Source organism: Chamaea fasciata, unplaced genomic scaffold (genome assembly GCF_029207755.1).
Source record: "Chamaea fasciata isolate MVZ Bird 193981 ecotype frontalis unplaced genomic scaffold, bChaFas1.0.hap1 SCAF_29, whole genome shotgun sequence".
NCBI classification, from domain to species: domain Eukaryota; kingdom Metazoa; phylum Chordata; class Aves; order Passeriformes; family Sylviidae; genus Chamaea; species Chamaea fasciata.
The window spans coordinates 770,363-787,024 of record NW_027094114.1 but is presented as its reverse complement, the minus strand read 5'-3'; the positions used below and the strand labels follow the sequence as shown (position 1 = coordinate 787,024).

The 16,662-nt window shown below is 36.5% G+C and overlaps 1 protein-coding gene across 5 annotated transcripts in view; it reads left to right on the top strand.

Annotated features, from left to right (window-relative positions):
* Nucleotides 1–2,923, top strand: part of LOC136302432 (transportin-1-like) — a 140,851-nt gene extending 137,928 nt beyond the window's left edge. For all 5 annotated transcript variants that reach the window (XM_066205933.1, XM_066205932.1, XM_066205931.1 and 2 more), the window contains one exon: nucleotides 1,359–2,923. The gene's annotated coding sequence lies outside the window, so the exon portion shown is untranslated. The remainder of the gene's footprint in view (nucleotides 1–1,358) is intronic.
* Nucleotides 2,924–16,662: the final 13,739 nt, after the last annotated feature.

The following is a 16,662-nucleotide window of genomic DNA, read 5'->3' as shown; positions in this document are numbered from 1 at the left end:
AAAAATTACCCCTGTCCTGGCCAAAACTAGGACACAATGATGCCATACCTCCGGGACTAGGCCAAGGCTTTGAGCTCCTCTTGCTTGTTTCCTCATGCTGTGCGCACTGGTGCAGAAACATTTCAAATGTGGTTCATTGTAGCAGATACCTTGTGTGGCAGATTGAAGAATCTCACTGGCACTCAGTCCCTTAGATTTGGGTGTGCCATCCCATTGATCATCTCTAGCAAGCCTGGTTTTGTTCCTTTCCCCATTTCAGTCTAGTTAAAGCTCTATCAATGAGCCCCACTAACTCCAGTGTAAAAACCCTTTTTCCCCTCTGAGAAAATGCATCCTGTCAGGTGTCAGCAGGCCTGGTGTTGTATGTAATCTGTAACTTTCCTGACTGTAGACACTGATGTTTTGTGCATGCTGATGTGTTTAATATTTCCATATTCCACTTTATGCACCAATTCACAGTTGTTATAGTTTTGTCTGGAGAATGATTCAACTTCAGAAAAGAACAGTGACTGTGCACTCTAGAATACTTTTGTTCTTATACTACCTTGTTTTGTATACTGTTTGTTCACAATGTATAAATCAAGCTTTCCACATGTAGTGTGATACTGTGAAGAGATTATTATACTACCCAGAAAAAGAGTGCAAATTAAGTTTATTCATTCAGTCTTTATATAAATTTGATACTTGCTCTAGAATTTTTGTGCTGAAATTATGAGTGAATCATGCAATTCTGTTCTATTGTTGAATGGACAACTATTTAAAAGTCAGCCTAAGATTTGTCAGTCAGTAACATAAGAAATTGAATTATATTTTTATCTGAACAATGGATTAAAAAATAAACCATTTTCAAGCATTTACATATTTATAAATTAGGGAATTTTAGTTCTGAAATAAGTGGGGTTTTTCATCCTAATGGAGAGGATTCCAAAGTGGTAAAATTGGCAATTAGTCTCAGCCATAGTGTCTCCTCAGTACAAAACATCTTGTTTAATCCACCTAATAGTGAAATTGTTAGGTTAGTAGAAGGTATCGTTAATATTCTTTCTCAAACTACCTCATAATCTTGTACTAAAAAGGCACAAGATTTTTAGAATATATAGAACAGCTTTTATCTTAAATCTAAGCCACAATAGTGGAATTTTCAGTCTATGTTTAAAGCATATGGTGTTGTTTCATGAATTTATTTGGTACAAATGGGCTCTTTTCTTAAAAGAGAAAATCTAGGCTTAAATTTGTTTTTACATTAAAGGTTGGGACTTACCACTTAAAAAAGGCAAAAAGCTCTTTGTTTATGCACTGATCTGTCAGTTAAGGTTCAAGATAAGATTTAACTATACCTCTATCTTTTCTTTTTGCAGGTCCTTCAGTCTGGGAGACTATGAGGGAGACTCTGCATCCAGGGAAAATGTTACCCTTTACTGGGGGGAAGGGTAAACCAGTAGGGAATACAGTACAGTCCCAACCCTACTGGGAGGGGTGGGAGGGAGGTGTTGCTGTCACTGTATTAAGTCAATGTTGGGAAATGTTTTAACATCTGGAGCCTTTGTTGGTGGAAATAGTCTCCTATTACAACTCTGCATTGGATGTGAAGAAGAAAAAAGTCTATTAACAAAACAGAACATTCTGGATTACTGTGGGGAATTGTACCAAAATAAGAACCATATAATTGAACCATAGGGATACATAAAGAGGAAAACTATTTTACGCACAGTAAAGGAAACCTACAAATGGAGGTCACAGACAGTAAAAGGCTTTCTTTTTTTCTTTTGTTTTTTTAAAGTAAGGATTTTCTACATTATTTCTTCCTGCTTAATGGTACTCCTAGATAATTTGCATGTTAATGAATAACTCAAATTAAATTAGTACATTTAAAATGCAGCTTGTGTCAGTATTAGGAGCAGGCACTTGCAGTGTATAGTATAGAAACCCGATTGAAAATTAATAGAGGTTTAGCTGGACAAAATGAAACCTGCAAGCTGCAAATGAGTCACTCCTTTCATTTTTGGGGTAAAGGGAGGGACAAATCAAAGGAAAGATTCACATCTTCATTTTTGCATTTAAAAAAGTTGAAGTAGCATCATTTGGTTATTGTAATTAATTAGTTTTAATTTCTAGAGTAAGGCATTATTCTTAACATGCAGTTTAAGGTTCAGGCTCATAGTGATCAGAGGTAATTTAAATTAGTGGGAAAGTAGCATGCTTGCATCACATAGAGTTAAATTGGTATACATTTACCTATGTGGCACCAGTCTTATGTTGCAACTTACCAATTATAGCCCTGCAGTTAAAATTCTTTTTTCTGAGATTCTGTGGATCTTATTTTTATTAAGAATATAGTTATAAAGTACTGTAGTTAACAATTAGGCCTTGAAATACCTTTTTAGGATCTGTTAAGATTAAGATTCATATTGTATTGAGTGTAACTTGCACAATGTGGAAAGCTGATATAACTGCAAAATTTGCCTCTGTGCTGTCAGTGTGATGTGCTTTCTGCATGGTTATATGCTAGTGATTTTTAGCAGAATCTCTAAAAATGAGTTACATGGTAAGACCCAGTAAAGGCTGCATAAATAAATGTTAATTCGCACTTAGACAATTGTAGAAGTTGATGACAATTGCTGTATTTGTGTTTATTCCCACTCAGTATATTACCTTTTATGCCTAATTTTTGTTCACAGCATGATCTTAGAGATGTTTAAGTTAGTGGATGTAATGCAGGATATCTATAATGTATGGGCACGTGTTGGTGGCCCTTTGTGATATAATTAAATGCACAAGGGTGCAAGTTTAAAGCTAAAGACTGAAAGCTGGTTTGGATCCTCTTAATTTCATTTGTTTAGATTTTCTGTTGATTTATTTTTCTTTTTTTTTTCTCTACTTACATGTATTCCTGTGAATAAATATTTGTTAAGGTAATCCTTTACTTTTCTTTCAATGTGTATTTTCTTATGTACTGTGAATGTGAAATCCTAACTGGTAAACTTGATCTTGTGTTTATCTGAAAATGGCAAGTCTTTATTTAGATTGCCTAAAGAGTATCCCATGATGTTAAAGAAAAATGGAGAGACTTAACTGTGCTGGTCATAGGTGAAACCGCACCTTTCCATTTTTCAAGTGTTACATAATTAACCTGCAAAACAAAACTAAGCCATAACAGCCTTTTTATAGATTTCTTTTCTCACCTTTGCATTGCAAAATTGGATATTGGATAATAGTTTGGGTTTTGGTTTCTTTTTGGTGTTTTGTGGTTTGTTTGGGGGGAGGGGGGGTGTTTTGTTTGTTTGCTGATGTTGTGTGGTATTTTTTAAGAACTTGCTGCTCTTTGCATGGTTCTGTTCTTTGAGTGATAAATGATTTAGCCATTTCACTGAAGTTTGAGCTGTATGACTGTGGAGTTATAAATGCTGTTATGCTGTTTTAAGAGTTTTGGGGGGGTGTTTACATGCACATTTTCAGTGTGTCCCACTCTCCACCCCATCTGTTTTTGGTTTTTGTGGCTTTGCAAATATGAATGGATGATGCCTGAAGAATAGTTTGAACATGTACTGTTTGAAGTACATTCACTAATGCTTGTACATAGTATTTATTCAATTTGGTCTAATTTGCATGTGATAACTTCCTTTCAAATTACATTGCTTTGGTAACAAATATAAAATTCTTAACTAATAGCACTGAAGAAAATTCATAAGTTTTAGTCACTAAAAACACTTTGAAATCACTTTTGGAAGAAGAAAAAAACCCAGTAGGATATTATTTTAGACACAAATTTACTATAGTTTTGAGTGCATTTGAACATTAGGGAAGAGTTTCAGAGAAATGACAAAACAAATTGAAGAATAGAAAACCTACCTAAATAATATTGTACCATTACAGCTAGAATCTGGGTTTAACTAAACTGTTTAAATTTCAGAAAGCCCCTTTAACCACATAAACCCAGTTCACCTCACATTACCTTAGGATACTGCTTTTGTATATAGTATTTTAATAGATATTTGTACAGATATGAACTGATCTGGTATAACAGCAAAGAAAATAATTAAGGCCGAAATAAACAGTACTGACAAAATAGTCTGTTGTATCTGTAAGTTCCCTTGTGGTATATTTTAAAGCAAATAAACTATATTTCTAATGCATAATATAGTAGAGATTTGCAGAAGCCATTTAGGGTCTAATCTGAGGCAAGAAAAGTTCTGAATCAGCATTAACAGTTATAATTTAATTATTGCATAATGGGATAAATAAAAAGCATTTCAATTCTTGTAGTGTGGGCTTGACAGTTCTTGAATGTTGACTGAATGTTTATATTGGTAGATTTGTGAGTTTGTTACATTCCAGTGTTTCTGCCTCTTGGCATGCTAAAAGTACAGCTTCATTTGCTCCTTACACACTGAATAAAGTGCTGTTAGTCTGCTATGCTACAAAAAGAGCGACTGCTAAGTAATGGTGTAGATTTTCTACTTAAATAGTTTTGTTGTAGGAGCCTCAGGAGGTCAGTGTTTACTGTTTTTTATATATGTTTTTCCTGTTTTAACTTCACCTTTTTGAAGGATTCAGAGTGAAGAAAAGCTGCTGATCAACCTAAGTTGATAACAGAAAGGGTGTTTAAAATCTTTATAAAATGCATCTTTTTGGCAGATCTAAATTGCTGTGAAACTATGCGTTCAATTCTAAATTTTTTTTCTTTATACATTCAGGAAACAACTCTTCATTTGGGAAAAACTGAATAGAATAGTTCATTATTCTAAGCAGGGCAAAAAAATATAATCAATTTTATAACTTTTTCCAAAGCTTGATTATTTTCTAAATTGGTGAATATGTATATATTTAAATTGTAATGAGCTAATTCTTATGCTTTTGTTTATTGCTTCTTAAAGCTTGTACTGAAAAGATCAATTTTGGAAGAACAAGTTTAAAATTTATAATAATTATAATTTTTTAAAGTTATGAAGCAGCATAGGTTTTGTAACTAGAATTAATGATACACTGTGGATTTGGTGGGGTTTTTTTAGGACTTTTATGTAAGCATAAATTTTAATTATATTGCATATATTGTATAATAATAAAATGTATATTTTAAAGCTTCAAGTAGTTTTACTCAAGTGAAACTCATTGCTACTTAGAAATATTCAAATACTAGCTTTATCTCAGGTGAATACTCTTGTACCCTTTTTGTTCAGAACACATGCTTATAAAAATGTGTCAATTATATCAGTTCATGTATTTCATATTACAGAGCTCTTCTCTCTTAAACTTACTCTAAATTAACCTTCTACTGTTGGACAATAATGACTTTTGCTTCACCTATTGTATTCATATTGAATGTTAACAGATAAGTGCAAAGATATTCTTCCCTTGAGGAGAATGCATCCATATTCAAACAGCTGAAATATTTCTTGAAAAATGCTTTAAATGTAACATTGTGTTAGAAATCTTTTCTTTCAGATTTTGTCAAGGAAAGAAGTTGCAAATTAACATGAATTGCTTTGATGCTCTTTCTTTTATGAGCATAAATGCATAATGCTTCTACATAGGGTCTTAAAGAGTAACTTTTTATCTTAGAAATAGGTTTAGCTCTACAGTGAAATGACTGCTTTAAATTGCAAAACATCCTGCAGTTACTTCAGGTAGATGCTGATGTGGTTTGCATACATATTTGTGATATATTACGTATTTCCAGTAACCTCATCTTGAGTAAGTAAAGCTTGATCAGTAGCTGTGTATTTCACTCAGCTATGCATTCACCCGAATAACTTGCACCATCAGTGTACTTTTTTTTGTCTGATACTGATGCTTGCTCTTTGCACATAATGGTTGGAGCAAGCCAGTTTTCAATAATTAGTTTAAATGGAAAATTCTGAGGTGAGTATTCTTGTTGCTTGCCTTATAGAGTATATTCTCCTAAAATAATGATACTTACTTGAATGTATTTGTGAGGGCAGTTAAAATTTCTCTATAAAAGGTGGATCCCTGTCTGGTGTTACACTATACTTTTTAAGTAAGTCAAGTTCACATCTCAAAGAATTCAGTGCTTATAGTATATCACTTTTCTATAAGCTGGTTCTATTGTGCTACTTTCACCTAAGGTATCTAATTCCTTACTTTGGGTGAACAACAAAACTGAGAAGACCTAGGTGGTCTTTGTGGGAAAGCAATTAAAAAAAAAAAAAAGATGGGTATAAGCAGGTTTTTTTGGCTGTTGAAATCTTAGTGTAATACTTTTTTTTTTCATGGGAAGAAATAGGTAGCTATGTATGGCTGACTTACTAATACTGAGCACTTCTAAAATTTTCAATTGGATGCAGTATAGAAAATAATTTAAAATTAAAGATGACTGATCTTTCTGCTGACAACTTAGGTTGTATGAGTTTTGCTTGAAAGCTTTAAAACTGATGTTTCTGTGTCTGCCACAATGTTGGAATGTATCCTTCAAACATATCCTCCTGCAACCTTTTAAACTGTACTAAATTGAGTGATATTTCTTGAAGTCTGCCTATTTGCTAACAGAACTTCATTTTAAATAGAATATTGTTTTAATTTTTGATAAGCTGCTGAATTTTAGTTTTTGGGGCCACCAAATATTTTGAATCATGCAGAGGATATATATTGTACTGTAGTAATTTTGTATCTACATTTGTATGATGTGACATAATAATGTGGATGCCAATCACTGCTTGACTATGTCAATAAAGTTGTTAAAATATATATGTTGCATTCCAATTTTTAATGAAAGATGAAAATGTCATGTTCAGCTTGTGTTTTGTCTGACTCAGTAGGGTACTCTTCTGGTTCACACATGTAAGTTCTGGAGTCTCTTGAATAAGCAGGATTTAGATTTTTTGTGAATGAAAATGATCTTTGGATAAGTTAAGGTCAGTTTAGATGTTTTATGCTGCTTGGGGGATGATAAATGTAGACATCGGAGGTTTACCTGAACTGAAATTAATGTTCATGGGGTGATACTGGTAACTGCTCTACTACTGAGAAATGTTACATTGCCTATATTTTTGTTTGAAACAGCTGAGGCTAGCTAGCTAAATCTGACCAAATGAGGATGTTGTCCCAAATATAGATTCTACCCAGTGTGCAAGAAGCCAATCCACACACAGTCAAGGTATTTGTTTAATTCATGTCTGCACAGAGATGGGTGCTGGGTGATGAATCCACAAAGCTGGCACACCTTCAGTATGCTAGTTACCCGCTTCCATAAACTTCAAACATTGAAAGATTATAACCTCCAGTATATGCAACAATCTAAAACGACATTAATTGGCAAAATATTTTTTCACTTTCACTTAAAGACACAGTACCCATTTATTTTATCATACATGCTCTATAGGGAAGGAGCTTATGTGAGTAAGGGGCTTCTATAGATGTGAATTTTGCTATGCTGATTATCTGACTAAAGTTAGCACAAAAGTTCAAGCCAAAGACTTGTTTGGTCTTATCAAAAGTTTGTTCCTGCTATCAGTAGTTTGTTCCTTCATTACCTCCTTGTTTGGTAAATTTATGGTGCCATCCTCCTCTGCTGCTCACTTATTTAGTAGATGTATAGTGTTATATTGTTCTCACTTCTCAATGGGGCCTTGTGGTGTCATTCTCATTATTTGTGTTTGTCAATAATTAAGTAAAAATTGGAATAAGCTAAAACTAAATGAAAATTATTCAAGACCTTGAACCAAATCTTCCAATGGTCTTAGTCTAATTTTCTCTAGCTTTTACAGGGTGATAATGCAAACTGTTTAAAGGTCTGTTCTTAAACTTATTTAACTTCCTGATACAGGAGTCTCTAAAATGAAAGTATGAAACTAACAGTAATAGCTCTCTGTACAAAATTTACCCGTGTCAATTTGATTGTTTTGTTTGCTTCCAATATTTGCAGTTGGTCAATAACATATAAACAATCTAGACAACTACATGTCTAGCACAGAACCTTCTGTATTGTAACAAATTCAATAAAATACATTATCATGATATAACTACTAAGTAAATTCATAATAAAATGTATAGTAGAAATTAATTGCTGCATATTTGGCTGAAAGTCTGCTTAAATAAGGACTTTGATTTCTGCCTCCAGAAAGAGAGGACCATGGAATAGCTGTTGACAGCACAGTAGGTGTGTAGAGACTGAGGTAATTAGAAAAGAGATCAGTTCCTGTTGGCTATAAGACAGGAGTAAACCAGTGACTGGGAAGGCAGGGTGTAGTTTTGGTTTTGACTTCATTCAAATAGCCCTCCCCATGCCTATTCTGTCATGGGGTACTTGTTTTAGAGCATGCTGTGGTCAAGGGGGAACTTCAGCAAAACATCTGACTATTGACTCAGGCCCGAGTCTGAGGCTAATTACTACTTCTGTAAACAAACAAGATGAGTAGAGTAAATGCTAGCATCTTAAATGAAAGGAATGTTTTATAGAATCAGAATGACTTGTGTCAGAAGGGACCTTAAAGATCATCTAGTTCCAATCCTCATACAATGGGTGAGCAACTGGCTCATGGGTCAGGCACAAAGTTATAGTAAATGGGGTTACATCAGGCTGCCAAACAGTGACTAATGGGGTTCCGCAGGGCTTCATCTTAGGCTCATTTCTCTTCAACATCTTGATAAATGACTTGGACACAGGGCATGAAGGGATACTAAGTAAGATTGCTGATGACACTAAACTGGGAGGACCTATTGACTCCCTCGAGGGCAAAGAGGCTCTGCAGAGAGACCTTGACAAATGATAGGGATGGGCAATCACCAACCCCATGGAGTTTAACAAAGAAAAGTGCTGGATTCTGCACCTGGAATGGGGCAACCCTACATGTACAGACAAACAGGAGAACAAGAGGCTGGAGAGCAGTGCTACAGAAAGGGACCTGGGGGTCCTGGTCCATGGGTAGTTGAATGTGAGTCAGCAGTGCCCTGGCAGCCAGGAGGGCCAACTGTGTCCTGGGGTGCATCAGGCACAGCATTGCCAGACAGGCAAGGGAGGTGATTGTTCCACTCTGTTCTGCACTGGTGCAGCCTCACCTCTAGTCCTGTGTGCAGTTTTGGGCACCACAATATAAGAAAGATATAAAGCTATTAGAGAGAGTCCAAAGGATGGCAACAGAGATGGTTAAGGGTCTAGAGGAGAAGCCATACGAGGAGTGGCTGAGGTCACTTGGCTTGTTCAGGCTGGAGGAGACTGAGGGTAGACTTCATTGCAGTCTACAGCTTCCTCATGAAGGGAAGAGGAGGGGCAGGCAGACCTCTTCTCTCTAGTGACCAGTGACAGGACCTGAGGGGATGGCCTGAGATTGTGTCACAGGATGTTTAGGTTGGGTATTTAGAAAAGGTTCTTCACCCAGAGGGTGGTTGGGCTCCCCAGGGAATTGGTCAGAGAACCAAGCCTGCCAGAGTTCAAGAAGTGTTTGGACAATACTCTCAGGCACATGGTATGATTCTTGGGGTGTCCTGTGCAGGGCCAGGAGTTGGACTTGGTGATCCTGATGGGTCCCTTCCAACTCAGGATATTCTTTGATTGTATGATTGCATATGGAGTTCAAGAGAAAGTTTGCTCCTGGAGAAATTAATTTTTTGAGGGTAATTCCAGTGTGACACAAATATAACTACTGATCCTGATCTTCATCCTTTATCAAAGTAGTTTTCTAGGTAATTGTATATATGCTGCAGGATGCCTTAAAATTCAAGTCTAAGATTTTGCATTTCATTCTGAATATTCATGGAAAGCTGTTGTAAAAAACCTGAGAATGGGTTTGATACCTGTGTGATGGTAGATTGTTGCAGCTTGAGATTGAGTATCTGCTGCACATCTTGATGTAGCAGTATGTGAAAAACAAGGTTCACTTTCTTAGAAAAATTATAAGTTTTATAAAAAAATAAAAAGACAATTAGGACACAGAAATAAAGCAAAATGCTCCCAGCTGAGGGTGCCTGGCAGGCAGCCAGTGAGCACCACTTACACCTACAGATCTCTTGTTTTTAAGGATCTGTATTTTACGTATTCAATAGACCCTAATGCATTATTCAAGCATTCCTTTGAGTTCAGATGTTTTTTTTTGGTTTCGGTCCCCCTCAACGTGTCCCATGTCACCAAATTAACATTTTATTACTTTCTGTAGATAAAGTTCTTGTTGGCACCTTTCGCCTTTCGTTGTCTTATGTCTTGTTCTTCTAATACCAGGAAATCAATAAATTCCTTCTTGTAGCCTTTGGTTCACCACTATCTTGATCTAGTTTAATTCAGGAATGCAGGAGGATTCCCCCTCTAGTTTGACCGGTTTTCAGATGTTACAAAAAAAGTCTTTACTATGTTACAACTCAAACAAAATATACATCCATCACATTTCTAAACTTCTGTTAATAACAGAAAATACAGTAAAACCTTCCCATATTAAACATATAGTATTCATTTTAACATTTGCCAAAAGCCAACTTTATAATAAGCAATTATAACAAATAGATAAAGGATTGCTATATAACTTTGAAAATGTGGAGGATGTGGACTTCTCTCTGAAATGTAGAAGTGAATCGGACTCTCCTTCCTTCATAGCACAGTATCCATCCATGTGAAAGGTATTTGGGGAAAACAATCCCAAAGCTTCAGCTCCGATCATGCAACTTTTGTCTCATTGTTTGCCCTGGTGTATCTTTACAGATAGCAACGCAGACTGCAAAAAGTACTATAGTCATGTCTTCCATAAGTCTAAGATAATTATAATGCAGGCTGCTTATGTCAAGCAAACAGATACATAACATACTTTTTTTAAAATCTAGTCCTATAGCATGTTATTGTTTAAAATACGCATGCTAACTCCTATTATCAAAAGAGATCCAGATCTAAGTCTTGAGACTTTTAAAGAAGTTTTAACTATGAAAGGAGTCCAGAATTTTTTTCTTGCAGTACAAAGGCCAAAGGACATCAGTGTTAAGATGGGAGGTAGGGGAGATTCTCAAACCAGAACTGATAGAATTTCCCTTGAGAGGGAACCCAACGTAAAATATGAGCTTCTTTTTTTTTTTTAAATCTTGGATAAAGATTTGTGCTGACAAAATCACAAATAAAATTTTGATAAAGCACTTAATCACTGGGGTGCCTAGGACTGTGAGCTGCAGCCCCTTACATCATTACTTAGATCTGGACCTCTATTTTTAGTCAATAATGAAAAACTACTACTGTATTGAACAAAGAATTATCTTCTTAAGGTAGAATAAGGAACTCTTTGGGATCCCAGAAAGAGAGCAGTAGTGCTGACTCTCTTATGAAGAATATCTAAAGATATTCTTACTGAAAAGTAGCAGTTCAGGTACAGACAGCAATTCAGTGGATCTGTATTCCAGCAATCAATATGATCCAAATTGGCTAATAATCTACATGAAGCAAAAGAAGAGTCTGGAAAACTGAACTATCATTGAAGCAGATAAAGGTTTGAAGCAAACAGTTTCTTCACTCTGACTTTAGATGAAGTGTATAGTTTTTAGGACCCTGTCACTGAAACTGTAAAATACTGTCAGAGTAGGTACTGGTGAGGGTAAGCTACATTTTGTTAATGAAGTGCCTTGTAGTCATCAAATGCCTTGAAAGATCATATTGTGACTGAAAGTCAGGAATAAAACTCTCTAACACACTAATTTCAGTAGAAAGCAGCATTACTTCATTTTGGCACCAGACATGCAGGGGATCTCTCCTCCTACCACACATACCACAGCTAACAGACTAGTTTATACCTATGTAACTAATGCATATTCATGACATTTTCTGAAATTCATACATATATACTAAACATTCTCGCAAATTCATTTACATATTTAAATCACTTCTCAGAGCTTATTTATATTAGAGTAGGGAGTCTTTTGAAGGTCTGTTGGTCATTTGGGGAACATCCCATTCCTCAAATTATACTTTTTCAGTCACAGGCCTACAAAAATGTTTCTTCTCTTTCAATGCATCCCAGCAATGTGGTCTGGCCAAGATGTACCTTCTTATCAGCATTGCTCAGGCCCACAGTCTTTAGGGCAAAGATAATCACTTGCACATATTAATACAGGACTAAGCACTGTCAGTTAAAGCTACTGGAATTCACAAGACTTAAACACTATTTGTTACAATTAAAGATTTTCCCAACAATATGTCGATGGAAAGATGCTTGGTTATGTAGCCACTTCAAACAGCATCAATCAATTCTCCTGGGTGTCAAATAATTCATATGCATTCTAGCCTTCAGTATAGTCACTCCTTAGTGGTAACTGAATATTTTACAGGAATTTTTACTTGTGAAAAACGAGGTTCAGTTTCTATGTAAAATTAAAAAAATAGATTTAATAAAATAATAACAGAAAGGAGATTAAAAAAGCAAAGTACGGCTGGCCGCATGACTTGGCACTTAGCCAAGTCCACACTGCTATATCAAAGTCATACTTTAAATACTATTTCTATTGCATCAGTCTGTTGAATACTCATATTTTTCCATAAACTACTTTCCATATTCCAGGAACTGTTTTGCATGGCCCCTCCTTGGGTCCGTCTTTTTAGAGCATGCGTGGTTCTTGCCCGTGTCTTCGTTATCACCTCCAGTTTGGGCCTTGGTCCATGCTTTTTTCAGATGGTAGATGTTTGATAGTTGGTATATCAATAGCAGAGTCCCTTTTTGCATGTTCACTGGATGTTATCCCGGCCAAACAGACAGTTTAAGCATACTGTATCAGCTAATACCACTATGCTTAGTTCTCTTTACTAATAGCAGAAATAAAAGAAAAACTTATATCCTTACCACAACATTATTACTCATATAAGACACATCTTGCAGAAAGCCAACCCTATAATATACATTTATAACAATTCCCCCCTCTTTCTTTTATAATTCATTTGGCTTGATCCATATTTCTTGTTTTCTAGCCTCCATTATTTGTTCATTTTTTTCACAGATCAATTTTGCTTCTTCAAAGGGGTCTTTTACATTATTTTGCTTCTTTAACACCATGATCTTTTGTGCCGTTCCAGATGTAGTCAATTTTGGGTCTGTAGGCATTTTTACCACTTGTATGCCTTGAACTACATTTGTGATCAGCCGAATAAAACAGGGGATTAAACAAGGAAGAAATATCAGTCCAGCAGTAGCACATAAGAGAAAAAATCCTAGTTTTTTCCACCATTCTATTCCCAGCAAATTATCCCACCAGCTGCTTTTTAGCATTGATTCCCACTTTTGGACTGGTACATGAGCTATTTTCCTGATATCATTGACTATATCCAAAACAGCATCCCCGTTGTCATCTATTTTCCAACAACAATCTGATGTACTAAATTTTCCACAAACACCCTCTTCTTCAGCTTGTAAATAATCTAAAGCTAATCTACTTTGATATACTGCAGGCCTGGTTTGGCATTGTTGACTTGATATTAATTCCAACACCTGACCAGTTTTGTTTGTTATTATTTCTACAACAGCTTGGAGTCTTACAATGCGGTTCAGCATATAAATTGGGGTCCGATATCCCCAACTCCCATCCTGTGCCCAGGTGGCTGGCCCATATGTTTCCAATATGTGTTCAGGGGGCCATTCATCATTCCCCCATTTTTGGAATCCTCCAATCACATCCCTCTTATTTCTTTTCAAGTCCTCATAAACTGGTATCCCCAATTGATCTCCCTTTGGTCCTGGTAAAAGAAAGAATCCTGGCTGTATGATTCCCAAAGTGCAACTCCCTTTCCACCTAGACGGGAGTCTTGGGTATGCCCTCTTTCTACATATCCAAAATAAGCCATCTGGTGCTTTCCAATAATCATTTTCCTCTTGATTTATATTCTCCCAAAATTTGGATATTTCAGGGATCCCAAAAAAGGAATTTTTCTCTGTATCATTGCATTGAAAAAGTCCAACTTGGTTATTATATTTACAATTCCCCTTGTTCATTTTCTTTTGAGTCCAATACCAAGTTGCTTTCTCTGGGATCCACCATGTAAAACTTCCATTGCTTACCTTATATTTTTTACAGGGAGTGTTTCCTACTTCATTAAGAAAGTTTTTTCCAGTGTGCCAGAGACATTCTTCTCCTATCACTATTGAGCTTAAAATCCACCCTTCCGGCCGGTTTTCCCCTTTTATATTTGTCTGGTTCCATTTAAGGAGTTCAACTGGGCCTAAGCTACTGCCTTTCCATGGCCATTCCTCTGACATCAAAGCCCCTCCACAGACCCAACAGTTGGTTAAGTTCCTTACTTATTCTTTCCCCCAATTCCACAAACAGATTTTTCCCCAGTCTCGAGATATCTATTTCTTTTTCTAATTGCCGGTCTACTTTTGTATACAAATCTTGGAGTGAAATTTGTACAGGGTTTGATTGCTGTGCCAGCTTTGTCTTTTTGTTCACCAGTTGTTCTTTTACTAAATCTTGGACGGTGCTCCCAACAGTGTGCATGAAACAAATCCATCTTTCCCCTTTTGGGCACTTACTTCCCAACCTGTCACCACTGGACTCCAAGTTTTCAGCAATCCAATATTTTTTCCCATTATGAATACAATTGTCTAATTTGGATGAGTTATAACAGTGACTATTGATACGGGTATGTGTAATAAGAAAGGAACCTCAGTGTCTTTCCATATACAACTTTTTATAGCATCTGTGGCATGACTTGGTCAATATCCCATAAGGGAGAAGACAAAGGATGAGTGACAGAAAAAGGAACAACAGAGGTCTGGTATGGCTTATACCTCCACCTTCCATGCCTATGGGGTTGCTATCCACAGCAGGAATATGTGATCTTCTTGGTGGCAAGTACAGCGGCCAACCCAGTTTTGCCCTCTATTTCCTTGTCACTTCCTTTTTGGTAATTTCCAGGCAAATCATCTTTTGACACTTTCCCACTCAGTCATAAGTCATCTGCATACACAAAGCAAAGTTACTATTTCAGCTTGTTCTTAGTTCCACCGGGATGGGGAATAGATTTGTCACTCAACACTTCGTACAATGAGAGCCTAACTAACTACAATACCAATTTTCAGCAATTTAACATTTACATTTAACCCAGTTAACATGTCTAGTATTAGGGCAAATTAAACAGAGTATATATATATAGTATAATTTTGATGGAGGTGGTAACTCTTCTTCTGTGCATAAGTCACAAGCTAGGGCGAGAATATGAGAATCCTCTGCTGAGACAGTCCTGATCCTCCTGTTTGAAGTGAAAGTGTCCCTCCACAGGGGGGATAATGGAGGTGTTTTGGAGTTCTTTCAAGCTGCACTTGAAACCACTGATATAAACTTGGCCTTATTTCCCAATTGGGTGTGATTCTTTGTATATTTCTTGGGTCATTTAAGTTCTCCCCAGTTCATTACCACCCAGTCCTCGTTTAAGAGTCCATTTGGTATCACCCAGTTTAGATGTTACAGTGCATTCCTTCGGTTCTTCCACGGGTCCTTTGATCCTGCTGGCGTGGATCCACCCTTGTTCCCTGGTCCGGACCACAGCCTCAGTTGTCCGCTATACCTGGAAAGGACCTTCCCATTGTGGAGTTAAAAATTGTTCTTTCCAAGTTTTGACTAGCACTCACTCCCCTGGATGGATATTATGGATTTTAAAATCTAAAGGTGTGGTTTGAGGGATTATCCCTTTCGACCGCAGATTTTCAAGGGTTTTTGCAATTGTGTTGACATATTTCTTAACTCATCTCTCCTACATCATAAGTGGCTGTTTCGTGTTGAGTGGTCAGAAAGGGTAATCCAAACATCATTTCATGAGGTGACACTCCCAAGTCTGATCTGGGTTGTGTGCGAACCCTCAGTAAAGCCAAAGGTAGGCATTTCACCCATGACATTTGGGTTTCAATTACTAATTTTGTTAAGGTTCTTTTTAAAGTCTGGTTCATCCTCTCTACCCTACCTGAACTCTGTGGGTGCCATGGGGTGTGTAATTCCCACTTTATTCCCAGGGCTTGAACTATTTGCTGAAAGACTTTTGACATGAAATATGTTCCTCTGTCTGAGTCTGTCCTATTAACCATTCCATATCTAGGAATAATTTGTTCCAAAAGGATCTTACATACCACATTGGCTGTGGCTTTGACAGTGGGAATAGCCTCCACCCAATGAGTCAGGTGGTCTTTTATTACTAATAATAACTTCCATCTTTGTACTTGAGGAAGTTCAGTAAAATCCACTTGGATACTTTGAAATGGTCGGAGAGCTAACTCTCAACCTCCTAATGTTGTTTTTCTCATTACCTTTTTTATTTACCTTTTGGCAAATTATGCATCTTTCAGTTACTTGTTTCGCCAATCCAAAAATCCCAATACACCCATAATTTCTTAGAAAGTGATCACACAAAGCTTGAGTACCCCAATGGGTTTTTTGATGCATGTTTTCTAGTATTTTCTTAGTGAGTGTCTTATTAAGTAACTGTCTCCCATCAGGAAGTTTCCATCTCCCTGGTTCATCTAATTTTCCCTCTCTCTTATTTAATTCTTTTTCTGCTTCACTGACTTTTGGAATTTCCAATTCCTCCCCATTTGAAGTCAAAATTAGCTTAACCTTTTGGGTCCCATTCTCTGCTGCATCCTTAGCTTCTTGATCTGCCAGATTATTTCCACTTATTTCAGAGATCATTGCCTTTTGATGTCCTTTGACATGTACTACAGCAATCTCCTCAGGCAATTTTAATGCCTCTAAGACTTCCAAAAT